Raw genomic sequence first — 18,355 nt, 5'->3', positions numbered from 1 at the left:
GCGGTCCCTGGCGGATGGAGCCCTTTGCCGTGGGCTGTGCCCTGCTTGTGAAGAATCCCTGTGTCGGCTTTCCTCTCGTCTTCATTTCCCCACGCCACGCACCTGCTTCCGGGGATGACCTCTGAATGCTACTTACACTACTGGGAGTTCAAAAACCAAAACAAATGACGAATGACCTATTAAACCAAGCAACTTTCTGTTATGACCATGCTCTGGTAATTCCTTTCTCAGAATCTATCACTCTACCAAGGAGCGTGGTGGCTTTAAATCCCATGAGACAAATTTTGTAGTCAGGGTAATTAAAACTTGAATAACAATCTACTCTGTTGGTTATAAAGTCAGGTACTCATTTATTAAAATGTTCCAAGGAATCTGAACACGACACTGCTTTGAAACCGATTGTTTATAATTCATTTCCCAGAGACTTGGATTAATATCACTATTAATTCACTATGTAAACTCAACTTGTTCTCCGCCCAATCACCTACGTCCTCCATGGCTCCATTTTTTTTGCTTGTGAAATGGGGATGCTCGTGCTGGCGGCCGCTTCCCGGGGGCGTTCTGAGGGCTGCAGCGTTAATGCTGGGAAAGCAGGCTTCTGTCTTACCTGATTGCTGCTCTATAAAGGCACATTGTGACATCACAGCCGGGCTCACGTGTAAATGCACAGTGACTGTTAGCTCCTAGACTCTTTCACAACGTGAGAAGTAATTCTCATTTGAACAACAGCTTCTTAATGTTCTGCCCCAGTGAAAAGGCAGCCAGTGCGAAGGGCAGCCGAGACGGGGGAGCTGCTCCTTCTCCTCCCCCACCTCATTTTCTCCCTCTCTCAGAATTACTCATTGCTTGTGCAAAACCTCGCTCCCTTCCTACCATTCAAGTCATCCCTCCGTCACCTCCTGTAACACTGCATAGCCCTCTACCTCCTGAGGCTGCAGCAACAAGGGGCTACCTTTGAAGCACAGAGACCTCACCAGAGACCAGATCTGCTGGTGAATCTTGCTGCCACTTTGATCTCAGACTTCCAAGCCTCAAGAGTTGCAAGAAATAAATTTGAGTTGCATACAAATTGCTCATCTGTGGTATTTTTATTTACTTACTTATTTATATGCAGAAAGACAAATGGACAAAGAGAGACAGAGAGAGCGCTCCCATCTGCTAGCTCACTCCTCTAAATGCTTACGAGGGGCTGAGCCAGGGCAAAAGCCAGCAGCCAGGAACCCAATGCAGGCCTCCCAGATGGAAGACAGGAACCCAATTGCTTGAGCTGTCACTGCTGTTTTACAGGTTCCGCATTAGCAGGAAGCTGGAGTCAGGAGCCAGAGCTGGGTATCAAACCTTGGGACATGAGCAGCTTAACCATTAGGCCAAACACCGGCCCCTCATCTGTGGTGTTTTGCTAGATAGAGCAGCCAGAACAGACTAAGACACCCTCTCTCTCTCCATCGGCCCTATCTGAAGCCTGATCCAGGGCAGTGATGGAAGAAGAGGAGAGCAAAGCCCTACCCTCACTTGGATCAAATTCCCCCCCCAGGAATCATTATGACTGGCATGAAGACCCCCACACCCACCCTGAGGCTCTTCCCATCCATCTCTCTCTCTCTCTCTCTCTCTCTCCCTCTCCTATTCCACACAAAGAGGAAACTCCCTTCTCTCATCTGCCTTCATATGGTAGACTAGTGGAAAAAATCATTGTACATAACATTCAGATAACCTGGACTTAGTCCCATTTGTATCTCTTACTAGCAATGTGACCTACTATAAATTCTCTTCTAGTCCAAATTTTTCATCTACACTCATGAAATGGAACAAAATTCAAAAGATACAACATGTGTAAAAGCAACCCTCTCCTAATCACCTCCTGAATGGAGGCATTCAACATCAGCAGTTGCTAACGACTCTTTCTAGATACAGCCTAGGCATACTCAAAGCATACAGACACACACCTGAAGGAACTTTGAAAACTTCATGGAAGATGGAATTAAAAGAAAAGTTTAGGGCCCGGTGCTGCCACATAGTGGGTAAAGCTGCCACCTGCAGTGCCAGCATCCCATATGGGTGTTGGTTTGAGTCCCAGCTGCTCCACTTCTGACCCAATTCTCTGCTATGGCCTGGGAAGGCAGTAGAAGATGGCCCAAGTGCTTGGGCCCTGGCACCCATGTGGGAGACTTGGAAGAAGCTCTAGGCTCCTGGCTTTGACCTAGCCCAACTCCAGCCAGTGTGGCCATATGGGGAGTGAACCAGCGGATGGAAGACCTATCCTCCCCCACCCCACTTTGCTGTAACTCTGCCTTTCAAATAAATAGATCTTTTTAAAAAGTTTATTTTTGTGCAAAACAATGAAATCAATGTAAAGTCTTTTTTCATTTTTGTTTCTTTTTCATTATTTTTCATTTCTGGTATATAATAGTGATTAACTTGTGTATATTAACTTTATATGCTGAAACCTTGATACAGCCACTAATTGTGCTAGGAGGGTATTTCTACATCTTTGGGATTTTCTACATAGCTTCTTCCACCTGAGAATAAAGTTTTCTTTCTTCCAAATCTATACATTTTTTTTTTGACAGGCAGAGTGGACAGTGAGAGAGACAGAGAGAAAGGTCTTTCTTCCATTGGTTCACCCCCACAAATGGCCGCTACGGCCGGTGCACTGCGCCAATCTGAAGCCAGGAGCCAGGTGCTGGAAGAGGAGCAACCGGGTCAGAATCTGGTGCCCAAACCAGGACTAGAACCTGGGGTGCCGGTGCTGCAGGCAGAGGATTAGCCTAGTGAGCCACGGCACCATCCTATACATATTTTATTTCCTTTTCTTGTCCTATTGCATTTTCCAGGACTTTAAGTGAGACGTTGCATAGGAGAGGTTGGAAGGGACATCTTTAGCAGGGTCCCAATCTTTAGAAGAAAGCACATTGTGGTGCCGGTGCTGTGGTGCAATAGGTTAATCTTCCACCTGTTGTGCCGGCATCGCATATGGGTGCTGGTTCTAGTCCTGGCTGCTCTACTTCTGATCCAGCTCTCTGCTCTGGCCTGGGAAAGCAGTGGAAGATGGTCAACATCGTTGGGTCCCTGCACCTATGTGGGAGACCCAGAAGAAGCTCCTGGCTGCTGGCTTCAGATCGGTGCAGCTCTGGCTGTTGTGGCCATCTGGGGAGTGAACCAACGAATGGAAGACTTCTTTCAGTGTTTCTCCCTCTTGCTGTCTATAACTCTACCTCCCAAGTAAATAAATAAAATATTTTTAAAAAAAAAGAAAGAAAGAAAGCATTTCGTTTCTCACTATGTACTCTTCTGAGGTTACCCTAACAAAGCACTGCTGCCCAATGGCTTAAGCAACAGAAATTTACTGTCTCAGAATTCTAGAAGCCAGAATTCTGAGATCAAGGTGGAGGCAGGATTTGTGTCTTCTGAGGCCTCTCTCCTTATCTTGCTGTTGGCCATCATCTCTCGGTGTCTTCATATGGTCCTGCCTCTACCTCTCTGTGTCTCAACCTCCTCTTCTTATGAAACTGGTCATATTGGATTAGAGCCCACCATCACCACGTCATTTTAACTTACTTTCCTTAGATACAGCCACAGTTGGAGATATTAGGGGTTAGGACTTCAACATATGAATCTGGGAGGTGAGACAAACACAATTCAGCCCATTACACTCATCGTTAAGTATGATATGCTGTCAGCTGTAGTTGTTCTTCTCCTTCTTCTTTTTTTTTTTTTTTTTTTTTTTTTTTTTTTGACGGGCAGAGTTAGACAGTGAGAGAGAGAGACAGAGAGAAAGGTCTTCATTCCATTAGTTCACCCCCCAAAATGGCCGATACGGCCGGCACACTGTGCCAATCTGAAGCCAGGAGCCAGGTGCTTCTCCTGGTCTCCCATGCGGGTGCAGGGCCCAAGGACTCGGGCCATCCTCCACTGCCTTCCCGGGCCACAGCAGAGAGCTGGACTGGAAGAGGAGCAACCGGGACAGAATCCAGCACCCCAACTGGGACTAGAACCCGGGGTGCCAGCGCCGCAGGCAGAGGATTAGCCTAGTAAGCCGCAGCACCGGCTTCTTTTTTCTTTTTCAATGATTCATTTTATTTATTGGAAAGACAGTGTTATAGAGAGACAGAGACAGAGAGACAGAGAGGTCTTCCATCTCCCAGTTGACTCCCCAGATGACCACAATGGCCAGAGCTAAGCTGATCCAAAGCCAGGAGCCAGGAGCTTCTTCCAGGTCTCCCATGTGGGTGCAGGAGCCCAAGGGCCTGGTCCATCTTGTACTGCTTTCCCAGGCCATAGCAGAGAGCTGGATCAGAAGTGGATCAGCTGGGACTTCCACCGGCACTCATATGGGAATGCCAGTGCTGCAGGTCGGGGCTTTAACTCACTGCGCCACAGCACTGGCCCCTACAGTTCTTTTGATAGATGATCTTCATCAAGTTGAACAAGTTTCCCCCATTCTTAGTTTGCTGATGTTTAGATGTGCATTGTTGAAAGTAACAGCAAAGGTATCCTCTAGGGATCCTTAGAAAACATCAATCTGATCTCATCACTCCCTAGTGTAAAACTGCTCGGGACTTCCCATTTCTGCTAGGAAAAAAAGCTGGCATTCTAATTGCGTCCCCCAGGGATGCCTCTCCTGAGCTCTGCAGTCTTACCGTGGGCCACGCTTTACTTCCCTTCCCTCTCGGCCCTGAGCATCCTGGCCTGCTTCCCTCTCGTCTGAAAGAAGCAGAGATAAAACTCCCTCGCTGCTTCCCACTCCGCCTCTGTAGCGTTTTCGCATGTTTTTATGTTCAACGCCTGCCTTCCTTGCTGTTCTTGCTATAAGCAACACGAGGCAGAGATTGTGTCAGTTTCGCTCACCATCAAAAACTGGCAAACATGTAATACAGGAACCTGTAAACTTAGGCTAGTTTGATTGACCTACTTACCTTATCAAGTTCTCTATCTGTGGAGTTCTGGTTTTATATATGACATATTACACAGATGAAAGGTGCCATTATTATAACCTGCCTATATCTTGGCAGGGGCGGGGGTTGTTTTCATGTATACCTTGTCCCGTCTGTCCTTCCATAATGTCCCCTCATGTCTCAGGTTTTTTTTTTTTTTTTTAAGATTTATTTTTTATTTATTTGAAAGGAAGAGTTACAGAGAGAGGAGGGGAGACAGAGAGAGGAGAGAGAGTGAGAGAGAGAAGAGAGAAATTCCATCTGTTGGTTCACTCCCCAGATGGCTGCAACAGCCAGGACTGGGCCAAGCTAAAACCAGGGGCTTGAAGCTTCTCTGAGTCTCCCATGTGGGTGCAGGGGCCCAAGCACTTGGGCCATCTTCTGCTCTTTTCCCAGGCACATTAGCAGAGAGCTGGATCAGAAGTGGGGCAGCCTGGACTTGAACTGGCGCCCATATGGGATGCTGGTGTTGCAGGTGGAGGCTTAACCTGCTGCGCCACAGGGCTGGCCCTCATTTCTCAGTTTTATCTCAACTGTCCTTCACCCTTACTCACTGTGCTCTAGCCACTCTGGTATTTTAATGCTTAACCCTTATTTTTAATCTCATAAAAGCAAGCCTTAAAAAATTCAAATAGTATTGCAAATTTTCAAAATATAAAGCAGCAATTCCCAACTCAGGCTACAGTTTGATTCTACTTGTCTGATAGTTTCTACATTAGAAATATTTTCCCTTAAGGTTTAAAGATATTTCCCCTCTGCTTTATGCTTCCAAGATTATTGCTTCTAAGTGTGACACATTTTTTATTCTTGAGCCTTTCTGAGAATTTCGAGCTTCCACTGTATTAGAGTGAGGAGGATTCTGGGTAGAGAGCAGCAGCAGTAGCTGCAGCAATGCTTCTGAATCCTTCCAGATCCCCACATTAAAACACAGTAATTATAGAGCAAAACTAGGTGACAAGATAGTCCTACAGGGTCGGAAACGGAGCGGCCAGGATTCAAATCAGCACCCGTATGGGACCTACAGTGCCGGCTTTACCCACTATGCCACAAAGCCGGTCCCAAATCATGGATTTTTGAAAGTCAAAGTTAAAAGAGGCAGAGAGAGAGAGAGAGAGAGAGAGAGAGAGAGAGAAAGATCTTCCATCTACTGGTTCACTCCCCCAAATGGCCACAACAGCCAGGGCTGGGCCAGGCTGAAGTACGAATTCAGGAGCTTCCTCCGGAATTCAGGAGCTTCCTCCGGGTCTCCCATGTGTGTGCAGGGGCCCCAGCACTTGGGCCATTTTCCACTGCTTTCCCAGGCCATTAGCAGGGAGCTTGGTCAGAAGTGGAACAGCTGGGACTCAAACCAACGCCCATATGGGATGCTGGTGCTGCAGGCGAAGGCTTAGCCTACCAGGCCACAGGGTCGGCTGCACCAATTGATCCTTTCAATGGTTTTATGGAGGTGAGCTTGCTCCTTTTTTTCATTCTCCAATCCCATCCTGTAGGTTTCAGCCTTCTCTGCTCTTCATTATCACCCTGTCTCTGCTTCCTATCTCCCAAAAATGTGTTAATATCATCAGTCCATTGTGGGTTGCCTCTGCATATCTGTAAACAGATACAATTCCAATTCATTTTCTGTCCTTTCAATGGGTACTTGGGAGGAAGGCATTATACACGTACCTGTTCGATGTAGGCTTACATGGAAGCCCTGCTTCTCTTTCATGAATGAAAGTATTTTTTTTTTGACAGGCAGAGTGGACAGTGAGAGAGAGAGATAGAGAGAAAGGTCTTCCTTTGCCGTTGGTTCACAATCCAATGGCCGCCGTGGCCTGTGCGTTGCACTGATCTGAAGCCAGGAGCCAGGTACTTCTCCTGGTCTCCCATGGGGTGCAGGGCCCAAGCACTTGGGCCACCTCCACTGCACTCCCGGGCCACAGCAGAGAGCTGGCCTGGAAGAGGAGCAACCGGGACAGAATCTAGTCCCGACCGGGACTAGAACCCTGGGGTGCCGGCACCGCAGGTGGAAGATTAGCCTAGTGAGCCGCGGCGCCGGCCCTGAAAGTATTGTTACCTACAGCAGTCTCCAGACCTGCTGTTTCCTCCCTTAGAAGGCTCTTCCTTTGTGTTTCCTCTCTTTAGGCTGTCCATTCCCTTGATGCAGTGGCTCAAACTGTGCATCCAAGAAAGACATGTCCAAGCCCTGATGCTTGGTACCCATGAAATGTCATCTTTGGAAGTACAGTGTTTGGAGATGTGACTAAATTAAGGGTCATGAGAGGCGATTGCCTTGGGATCTATGCTAAATCCTGTGAGTGGTGTCTGTATAAGAGAAAGGAGAGAGAGCTTCGAGACACACTGTCTCAAAGTTGAAGAGAAAGCAGAGGGAAGGAGATCATGCCAAGACAGAACTCGAGATGCAAGTGAAGATGCTACAAGCCGAGGAGTTCCAGGAGGCATCAGAAAGAAGAGAGGCAAGGAAGGGTTCTCCCTCTTGAGCCTTTGGAAGGAGCACGGCCCTGCTGACATATTGATTTTGGACTTCTGGCCTCCAGCACTGGGTGTCTTAAGCCACCAGAACTGTTGTTGTAAGCCACCAAGTTCATGGTCCTTTGTAGCAGCATCCCTAGGAAATGAATGCACTTGGATAATAGCAATTCACTCTGTCTGAACATCACTCTAATGTGAGACTCCCACATCAGATCTCTTTCAAATATTCAAATACGACCGCACTGCACACTAGTTTCCTTCCCTTCGTAGTATCAAACAATTCTCACTGTATGATTACTTACGTATTTCTTTTGTACATGTCCCTCTTATGGAGTAGGACTGTATCAGTCTTGCCTCTCTTGTATCCACAGGCCCTGGCACAGCACCCTCATGTAGCGGATGCTGCATTCACTCATTCACGCACTATTCTGAAATGTCAATGTCTTTAGCTCTATGCATCTTTGATGGTGTAGCTGCAAAACATTGCCTTGATATTCTGACTATATTATTGGTGATCTGAACTTTTACTATTGTAATGACTTTTTCACGAGTGCATAATTTATCGCTCCATCTCTATTATAAGATCTTGGCATTTCCATTACTTCGTCAGTCATTTATCCACAAATATTTAGTAAAAGCTACCTATATGTAAGCTATTGTACTAGTTACTTTCTGTTACAGAGCTGACCTTTGGATTGGTTTGGTTATTTTGGTAGCATTGTATGTGCTGCTAAGATGCCTGTAAATCAAGTCTTAACATTGTATGGATGCTGATCCATTCTCCATCCACTGTTGTATTTGCTTTGTGATTCTGTACATTAGCCTGCTGTGGCAATTCTTCCACAGTGAAGCAAAGGACAGGAGCAGCTCTAGTCTTCCTTAATGCAACTACTGCTATTGGAATGTGAACAAGTGAATCCTGATGGCAATTAAACAATGAGGGATGCAAGTGTGGGTCCAGAAGAAACCTGCCAGTACCGAGTCCACACACACACACACAGATTCACCATCTCAATTCAACAGACACAATGCAAACAGTCTCCTGGCATGGCCCTGCTGTTGCCTGTATGTTTGTGGTTTGCTCTCCTCTCTCGCACCCAGAGGTCCCATTGCTCCATGAGTCAGGAGAGTATCTTGGGAGAGCCTCCAGTGTAACACCATGGCAATCACTCTGACCAGGGCAGAGGGAATTGGGGGAGGCAGATCCTGTCACATTCATTTAACCATTTCTAAGGTCTCTGCCCCCCTCTTTGCTTCTGACAGCCCATCCCAGCGACTCCCTTCAGAGTCAGTTAACAGTTAGTGGATTCAACGATGCACTGGAATGGAGACTTAATTAATTAAGGCCTCTGGTAGGTGGGCTTGGTGGGAAGTCTTTAGGTCACTGGGAGCTCGCTCTTGGACGGTAGCTCTCGAAACAGGGTTGGTTGGTGGACTGAGTGTGCTTTTTGTGTGTGTCTCTCTCTCTTTCCTGGCTCACCAAGTGATCATTCCTCTGCACCTACTCTGCCAGTGACTGTCCCCACCAGATGCCAGGATCATGGGGCAGCCCCATCCTGAGCTATGAACTGGCTTAGCTGCTTAAGGGCTACTAGTGCCACCTGGCGCCAGCTGGTTCACACTTACAGCGTGGAGGTTTGCCTCTCCCTGATGGAGCCCTCCTTAGCCAAAAGCTGATGTGTGTGTGTGTGCCCATGTGTAAGCCCATCTCGCTTGTCCTGAGGGGGTCTATCTTTTTGGGTAGTAAACACCTCAGAGTGAAGCTCAGAATTTCACATGTGCTTCATTTCTCCCCTTCCCTATCCTGCTTCCCTAGTTCCTTGGGGTTTCTCCCGAGATGCCTCCTTCTTACATCACGTGCTCACAAATCCTTGTCTCAGTGTCTGCTTTGGGGGAACCGAGCCCAAGGCACTTGGTTCTGAAAGGGGTGCTAGGAAGCTGACTGAAGCCTGAGGTTCTGGAGTTACGTCACCTGCCCAGCAAATGGCAGCCAGGGCTCCCTGATGATTTGCATGATTTGTCTGCTGTTGGAGAAGGAGAAGGGAAATAGCAATTATAAGAACGATGAAGTTGATTATTCTGGGGCATTACTGAGACACTGAGAAAACGGCAAGCTTGGGTGTGAAAGTCAGAGGCCTCCTGGGTAACATTTAAATACACTTTCATTTCCAGACATCGTGTGCTAAAGATCATGCTAGCTCCTAGCTGTATGGAATAGCAGAACTTCAGAGAAAGCTGAATCTGCAGGCTCACTGAGTCTCCCAGACCAGAGGCAGGGCCAGGTGGGGCGAGGAGTGTGAGCCTGAGATTTGGGATGCAAACATCCGTTAGATACCCTGGGGCACATGGAGCTCTCTGCTGCAGAAGAGAACGCCCCCTCTTGCTGGAAAGCATCAGCCTGGCCCTCACCTGAAGACCGGGTAGAGGCCCGTGCCTTGTGTTTCTCAAGACAATACAAGGACTCAGCTTCCAGCAGTCCAGCAGCCTCCTTGCCTGTTGGCCACAAGTCCAATGATGAAGGACCGGCCACACTGCCACTGCTGCCTAATTGGGAAAGTGTCAGCCAACCAAGGAAAGAGGGGAGTGACCCTGGAGGAGTTTCAAGGTCTGGCGGGCATGTCTGGGAATAGATATTCAGAGTGCTGGAACAAGTTGGGGTCGATTAAGTTGGATCAAGGAGGATCTTTAAATGTGGGCATGGTCACGATCTCGGGGCTCGGAATCTGGCACTGGAACCAGTCCTAATGCACTGTTGAGATGGCTTTGAAACATTTACCAGGAGAAATGGCCCCCATGAAAAGAGGCAGCGATGGCAGCAATACCTTGCAAGGATGTTAAGAATGGTATTGGAGAGCTCAGCGATAAGAACCATCAAAATGACTCCTTAAAGACTCCTGGGCCCGCTTACTGTCCATGTTCTTTGCGAGGGCCCAGCGGACACTCCTTTCACCAATGTGACAGCCAGCTTGTCGTCATCTTCACTTAAAGGCCTGTGAGGAGCTTCTTTGGGAAATAAAAGGTTGATTTTGTCTTACAGTTTTGAGGCTCATAGCTCAGGATGGGGCTGCCCCATGACTCTGGCATCTGGTGGGGGCAGTCAATGGCAGAGCAGGTACCGAGGAATGATCATCTGGTGAGCTAAGAAGGGAAAAGATAACACAAAAAGCACACTCGGCCCACATAACCATCCCTGAGAGCTACCTTCCAAGGGTAAGCCCCCAGGGACCCAAAGACCTCCCACTAGGCCCACTTATCAGAAGCCATAATCAATCGAGTCTCACCTTCAATGCACCATTTAATTCATTAACTGCTAACATAAGACTTTGGGGTATAAATGTCTGCACACATCTGGGAGTCAAGTCTCGGTCAATCCATAACATACCATAAGGAATATACTGAAGAGCAGACACAGCACCCATGAGACACTCCATTGTGGGCTCCTCCATCACCCAGGGCAAACAGCCCCAGACGCCATTACAGAACTGTTTTCCCCGAGGACAATGAGAATGATAGAACGAAGCAAGCTAAGTGGTAGCTCTTGAACACCAGAGAGGCAAGGGGAATTCAATTACTATCATGGTTGGCAAGGTTGGAGTGGTTCAGAGATGAACACACAAATTGACTAGGGTACACTACACACCCATCTGAGAGTGGCCCTGAAAGACAATGGTGGAGGACATCCTTCCCAATGGACTGAATTTTAGGAAGTCCATGGGATCATCCACTTTGTGCAGAAAGAGAACTGATCTGAAATAAAGTCGTTGTGAACTCTTGGGCAGAGAGCCACCAAGTTTGGGATAGGGCAGTGGGAACAGTCCACTCCTGTTAGGAGGAACACTCACATTGTTTAGGACTACCACTGTACATTAATAATAAAAGGCAGATGACTCCCAGGCTTTTATTGTTTTTAGTATTTATTTCTTTTATTTATTTGGGAGAAAGAAAGAGGGAACAATCTCCCATCTCCTGACCCACTTGTCAAAAGCCACAGCAGCCAGGGATGGGACAGGCCAACGCCAGAGCCAGAAACTCAATCCAGGTCTCCCACATGTGTGGAAGGGACCCAAGTTCTTGAGGCATCACCTACTGCCTCCCAGGGTGTGCATTAGCAGGGAAGTTGGAATCAGAAGCAGAGCTAGAACTCAAACCCAGGTACTCAGATTTGAGGCGCAGGCATCCCAACTAACGCCTTAACCACTAAACCAAGTACCTGCCCCAGAGCTTTTATTGTTGTTTGTAAATTCTCTACAGACAAGGGACACATGTCTTGCCTAAACAGGGATGGACAATTCCACCACCACCTCCTGGTTCAGTGCTGCTCATGGACAGGTGAATATGAGTAGTTCTGTTGGTTTGTCAGAGATCTGAAGAGTAGGAACATGACACTTTGGGTTCCTATAGGAGTGGACTCAAAGTACAAGGAGCCCACCAGAGAGGATTCATTGTGGAGGAAGAATTAAATAACTAAGGACTTGTCCAGACAGCCTCTGGCTACCTGTGCCTTAACAAAGATGCACTTAGCACAGATGGGCTCAACAACAAGAATTGTTCTCGTCAAGATCAGTTTAGCTATTATTTCTGCTGAATGCCTGGTCTATCTACAGCAGGGACAGACACTGAACTCTCAATCTGGTACTTCTCTCTAGGAGACCGACCATCTCCACGGTGGCAAGCGGATCACTTCATCAGAGAAAAGGCAGTGATTGACATTGCCTGAGACTGACGCATTCTTTGGGCCTCATTTCCTTGACCACAATACCTTGTGAATCTCTCATAATAAAGCCACAGATAAAGAAGTCACAGGTTGGGCCCCTGGCCGCAAGATCCACAGGTCGTACCCCAGGCAGGCCTGGCAGGTCTGATAGAGCATTGGGATGTCCTTACGGTGCAGCTGTGTGAGGACAGGCATTGTCCTTAAACTAACAAATCCTGCAGGGTTCTATGTGCCCCATAGGTAGAGCACAGGAGCCTAGAAACCCAGCAGTGGAAATAGAAGTAGGACTGCTCTCCCATCTAGTGACTCCCCTTGGGAAATTTATTCTTCCGTGCTCTACAAGTTCAGATTCTATGACTCTAGACCTCTGAGTTGCCAGAGTGGAAATCACAGGACTTCATAACAGTCTTAATAGAGCCGGCACCGCGGCTCACTTGGCTAATCCTCCACCTGTGGCACTGGCACCCCAGGTTCTAGTCCCGATTGGGGTGCCGGATTCTGTCCCAGTTGCTCCTCTTCCAGTCCAGCTCTCTGCTGTAGCCCGGGAAGGCAGTGGAGGATGGCCCAAGTGCTTGGGCCCTGCACCCGCATGGGAGTCCAGGAGGTGGCACCTGGCTCCTGGCTTCAGATCGGCACAGCGCTCTGGCCGTAGCAGCCATTTAGGGGGTGAACCAACAGAGGGAAGACCTTTCTCTCTGTCTCTCTCTCTCACTGCCTAATTCTGTCTGTCAAAAATAAATAAATAAAAAAATTTTTAAAAACAGTCTTAATAAACATAAAATTACAGCTGCTACCTGGTCCTGGACTGCTCCTTTTTCCTGTAGAATAAAAGCCAAATAAAGGAGTTACTTCCCTTTGTCACAAGGAAGTGGAGCTGCTGCCCCAGAACATAGCAAGCAGAATATCTTTGGGACTCCCAGGATACAATAGGGCAGTATGGTGTTCTTATCCCCAACTTTAAATCTGAGTATACAATTGCAGCAAAGATGGGTGGATATGGGCCTGGTGACCAGGGTTCAGGCCTCCAGGGTCCCCTCAACAGGGAAACCATGCAGACCAGCAGAAATCCTCACTCATGGTGAGAAAGTAATGGACAGCAGAGAAGGAGGGTGACAGTAAGTATCAGGTCAGTTATGACCTCAAGACCAGCTTCAGCAATGGGAGCTTTTACTGACTTCATCAGTTAAACAAACTTCGTAAGTTGTCCCTCCAGAAATGTGGTCAACTATCACCTTGAAGGAGCTGTGACAGAATGAAGTGACCTTAAACTGAGACCCAGGTGGCTCTAGGTATTAGAACTGAACGGCCGTACTGACTATATTGCTAGTGATTTACCCAGCTTACCAACAACTCCTTAATTCATCCTGAATTCTCTTCCCTCATCTTAAAAGTCCTTTAAAAAATTTTTTTTTAGTTGAGAGGCAGAAACAGAGAAATGCCTGCAGCAGTCCTAGGCCAGACCAAGGTTGAAGCTGGGAGCCAGGAATTCAATCCAGGTCTCCCACGGTGGATGAAAGGAGCGCAACAACTTAAGCCGTCACCAATGCCTCTGCTTAGGAAGAATCTGGAGTCAGGAGTGGGAGTTGGAGTCAAACCCACGTGCTCCAATGTGGAACAGGTGCATCTTCACCGTTAGGCCAAATGCCCGGCTCTCCTTTTGTTTGCAATGGCCTGAACCTGCAACTTTCTTCATACAACTGCTTAAGAACTATCAGAGACCGGCGCCGTGGCTCACTAGGCTAATCCTCTGCCTTGCAGCGCCGGCACACCAGGTTCTAGTCCCAGTCGGGGCGCCGGATTCTGTCCCGGTTGCCCCTCTTCCAGGCCAGCTCTCTGCTGTGGCCAGGGAGTGCAGTGGAGGATGGCCCAAGTGCTTGGGCCCTGCACCCCATGGGAGACCAGGAGAAGTACCTGGCTCCTGCCTTCGGATCAGCGCAATGTGCTGGCCGCAGCACACCACCTGTGGCGGCCATTAGAGGGTGAACCAACGGCAAAGGAAGACCTTTCTCTCTGTCTCTCTCTCTCTCACTGTCCACTCTGCCTGTCAAAAAAAAAAAAAAAAAAAAAAACTAAACTATCAGAGCCTCTGTCCATACTTGTGGAGAGCCTAACGTGCCCGCAAGTTTATTTCCCTTGGAGAAACTTGGCTGGGGACTGACAGAGAGAACATGAAATCCACGTTGCCTGGCCTCAGGTTTCCAGAATTGTGAGGTATAATTTGCACTTCATAGCTCCCTATGGGAATCATAATGAGGATTATAATATCCCTGAATAGACAGAATTCCAAGACGGCAGCCAATAACCCACATTCTTACATAACGGCCTCCACTTGAGTGTATGCAGGGCATGCAAATAGGCCATAGCATCACCGCCGTGATTATGCCATATTATGTGGCGAAGGGAAAGGATTTCGTAGATGTAAGTTCCCTAAAGTTAACTTTGAGTTTATTAAAGAAAACAACAACAACAACAACACTGAGTGGGCCAAATGCCATCAGGGGAGTCTTTAGAAGAGGACTTGGGGGCAGGCATTAGCACAACAGTTAGACACTGTTTGGGACACCTACCTCCCATATTGAAGTGTCTGGGTTCAAGTCCTGGCCCCACTCTCCATTCCAGGTTTCTCCTAATTCATATCCCAGGAGGCATCGGTGATGATGGAAATACTTGGTTGCTTGGAACCCATAAAGGAGACCTGAATTCAATTTTAAGCTCCTGGCTTCAGCTGCTGTGAGCATTTGGGGAGTGAAGTAGCAGGTGGGAGATCTCTTCCTGTCTCTCTGCCTCTCAAATAAATAATAAAATAAATAAATACTTTTTAAAAAAACAAAACAGGCTTAAGTCTCCCCCAAGATCGAGGAGATGCTCTCTGCCCACCCAGAAGAAGCGAGCCACCATGAGTTTCGAGCAGCTGCAAGAAGTAGATTCTGCCAATGTGAGCCATGTGAGCTTGGAGCAGGACCCTGAGCCTCAAATCAGACTGCATCCCAGATGTCACCCTGGCCCCTGCAGCCCTGAGCAGAGCCCTCAGTTACAGGTGCCCAGACTTCAGACTTACAGAACCTGAGGAAACCATTGTTCGAGCCATTAAGTTGGTGGTATACAGCAATAAAAATGTTAACATGGGGGCTAGCGCTGTGGAGTAGCAAGTAAAGCCACCACTTGCAGTGCCGGCATCCCATATGGAAGCCGGTTCGAGACCTGACTGCCCCACTACTGATCCAGCTCTCTGCTATGGCCTGGGAAAGCAGCAGGGGATGGCCCAAGTCCTTGGGCCCCTGTACCACATGGGAGACCAGGAAGAAGCTCCCGGCTCCTGGCTTTGGATCAGTGCAGCTCCGGCTGTTGCAGCCATCTGGGGGAGTGAACCAGTGATGGAAGACCTCTCTCTCTCTCTCTCTCTCTCTCTCTCTCTCCCTCTCTCTCTGCCTCTGCCTTCAAATTAATAAATAAATCTTAAAAAAAAAAAAAAGTGAACATGGCACCCGAACGCTGATGGCTGCTCAGCTCCTCTCCTTTCCCTGGCCTGTGTGCCCTCCCTCCTCGCCAGTTTTTGCTGGAAGCACTTCTTTCATAAATTACTTGCACATGAATCCTTGACAGAGGATCTTCTGGGAACTCAGATCCATGACAGTCACCTCGCTTTCTGAGTCCGTAGACAGGCACTGCTCAAAAATAACCTCATCTCATTTCCCTCTCCCTACTCCTTTAATTTAATTTTTGTCCTCAAATGCTCTCTTCTTGAAAAGCGCAGCTTGAGCAGCACAGTTAGCTCAGGTCACTTCCCTGCCTCATTTCAAATCTGCACAAAAGGATGTGGCAGCGGAGGACTGGGTGTGCCCCTGTCTCGGCAGTACGACTGCATTGAAAACCACCCCATCTAGTCTGTCCCATAGGAAGTAGGCAGCGTTCCATTAGATAATAATATATGGGCTGTAGGAGAGCAGTATCAGAATTGCGTCCAGCAAGTGCTGAGCTTGTGCACTGTGCCCTGTTTCGTATCTAAAACGGGCTATCTAGTCAGTGACACTGACGGCAAAAATCAGAATTTAAGGAGCAAAGGGGAAGGAAGAAATCACTGGAGGTGACCTTGGCCTTTTCATATTATTGGCCAAGCAAAATGGAAGTCATCTGAGTTAATCATATTCATAGTAGAGGCCAAATCCTGAAGCTGGTTTTTACCCATTCCTCGTACATCCTATGTGGGTGAATTTAGTTCATTAAAAGGAGCCAGGGGCGGGTGTTTGGCACAGCAGTTAAGATGTCACTTGGGAAGCCCACATCCCATATTGAAATGCCTGGTTCGAGCCCTGGCTCCACTTCCAATTCCACCTTCCTGCTAATGCACTCCCTGGGAGGCAGCAGGTGATGGCTCAAGTACTTGGGACTTAGTTCCCAGCTCCTGACTTCAGCCTGGATCCACCCTGGTTGTTGTAGGCATTTGGTGTGTGAACCAGCAGATGGAAGATCTCTCGCTCTTGCTCTCTCTCTCACTCTCGCTCTCACTCTAGCTTTGCCTTTCAAATAAAATGAAAATAAATAAATAAAAGGAGACAGAACGGTGTAAAAATTAAGATCCCAGTTGATCCAGCTCTGTCTGATTTTCTACTCCAATTTCCCACTCAACACAAGATGGATCTTCACGGAGTCATAATATTTAATTGATGAGGAATTTGTTTTCAGACAGCCCTATTGAACAGAACCCTTTTTTTTTTTTTTTTTTTTTTTTTGGAAAGGCAGGGTTAGACAGAGAGAGAGAGATGCAGAGAGAAAGGTCTTCCTTCTGTTGGTTCACCCCCGAAATGGCCGCTACTGCCGGCGCTGCGCCGATCCGAAGCCAGGAGCCAGGTGCTTCCTCCTGGTCTCCCATGCAGGTGCAGGGCCCAAGCACTTGGGCCATCCTCCACTGCCTTCCTGGGCCACAGCAGAGAGCTGGACTGGAAGAGGAGCAACCGGGACAGAATCCGGCGCCCCAACCAGGACTAGAACCCAGGGTGCCGGCGCCACAGGCAGAGGATTAGCCTAGTGAGCCATGGCGCCAGCCGAACAGAACCTCCTTCTCTATGGAGAGTCAGGTCTGCCTCCCATGACTCTGCTCTTGAGTCCTTGTTCCAGGTTCTGCAATGGCAGCAGAAAACACTACTCCCTCTTCCACCGCTGGCTGTCACTCGCCACTCACTTGTGTCCTAACCCTTTGCAGACTCAGCCCTGCCCATTTCTTAAACCCATTAAAAACCCAGTCTTGCAAGAAATAAGATGCTTTCCCCACTTGTGTGTGGGCTATGGAAACAATTTAACACCCCTGGTGAAGCAAGCCTGTGATGTCTGCGTGAGACCTGAGAGGCAGCCTATCTGTGTTCTACTTCAGCAAACACACAGCACTCACGTATCTCAGTCAGTCTGTCCAATTGATCTGCCAGAGCTACCTGCCCCATGCAGATTTCCCAGTGAAAACCAACCTTGGCCCTGAATCCCAGCGTGGGAGACTATAATCCAGATACCCTCCACTGAGTTCCCCAACTCTTGGTATTCCTCCAGTAGCTCTCCTTGGATGGTCCTCCCAGATTTATGATCCTGGAAACCCACCTGACGCCTGGAATCGCCACTCTCTGGAAACCCTGCACACAAGCTGCGCCCACTGCTGTTGCATTAGATATCCAGTGACCTGCCCCTCTTGCAGAGTACTGCTGACCTAGATGCATCCAGAGTTTGCCACATCCCCAGGGACTTGCTGACTTGTCTGCACACTCTTTCCTAAGGGAGAGTCGGTGTGCCTGCTGGTTTCTCCATGGCACTGCCATTCTCTGGCCCTGGCTTCTATGAATTAGAATGTCCCAGCATGCCATGTAGCTCTGATTGTAAATTATGACACGTGAGTGAAAGAATGTTGGAATTTAAAGGAACCTCCTTTTTTCCCCCAAATTTTTGTTCATATATTCCAGAGGCAAAAAGACAGAGAGAGAATGAGAGCATCCATCTGCTCATTCACACTCCAAATGCTAGCAATGGACAAGCATGGGCTTGACCAAAGTTGGGAGATGGGAACTCAATCCAGGTCTCCCATGTAGGCTTAGGGACCCAGCACTGCTGCCTGCAGGGATATGCATTGGCAGAAGCTGGTGTGAACAGCAAGAGCCTGGACCCCAACCCAAATACTCTGTTAAGGGCTGTGGACACCCTAACCAATGTGTTAATTACTAGGTATACTGATCACCTCTTAAAGAAATCTTAAAGA

General features: G+C 48.1%; 1 long non-coding RNA gene across 10 annotated transcripts in view; it reads right to left on the bottom strand.

The window, feature by feature from the left end:
* LOC103346322 (uncharacterized) overlaps window positions 1-17,929 on the bottom strand; it is an 81,403-nt gene extending 63,474 nt beyond the window's left edge. For all 10 annotated transcript variants that reach the window (XR_007914790.2, XR_011386346.1, XR_007914789.2 and 7 more), the window contains exon 1: window positions 17,707-17,929. This is a non-coding gene — a long non-coding RNA (uncharacterized lncRNA). The remainder of the gene's footprint in view (window positions 1-17,706) is intronic.
* Between the last annotated feature and the right edge of the window lie 426 nt (window positions 17,930-18,355).

This window comes from Oryctolagus cuniculus, chromosome 2 (assembly GCF_964237555.1).
Source record: "Oryctolagus cuniculus chromosome 2, mOryCun1.1, whole genome shotgun sequence".
NCBI classification, from domain to species: domain Eukaryota; kingdom Metazoa; phylum Chordata; class Mammalia; order Lagomorpha; family Leporidae; genus Oryctolagus; species Oryctolagus cuniculus.
The sequence above is the reverse complement of the archived record's forward strand: the minus strand, read 5'-3'. Positions and strand labels throughout refer to the sequence as shown.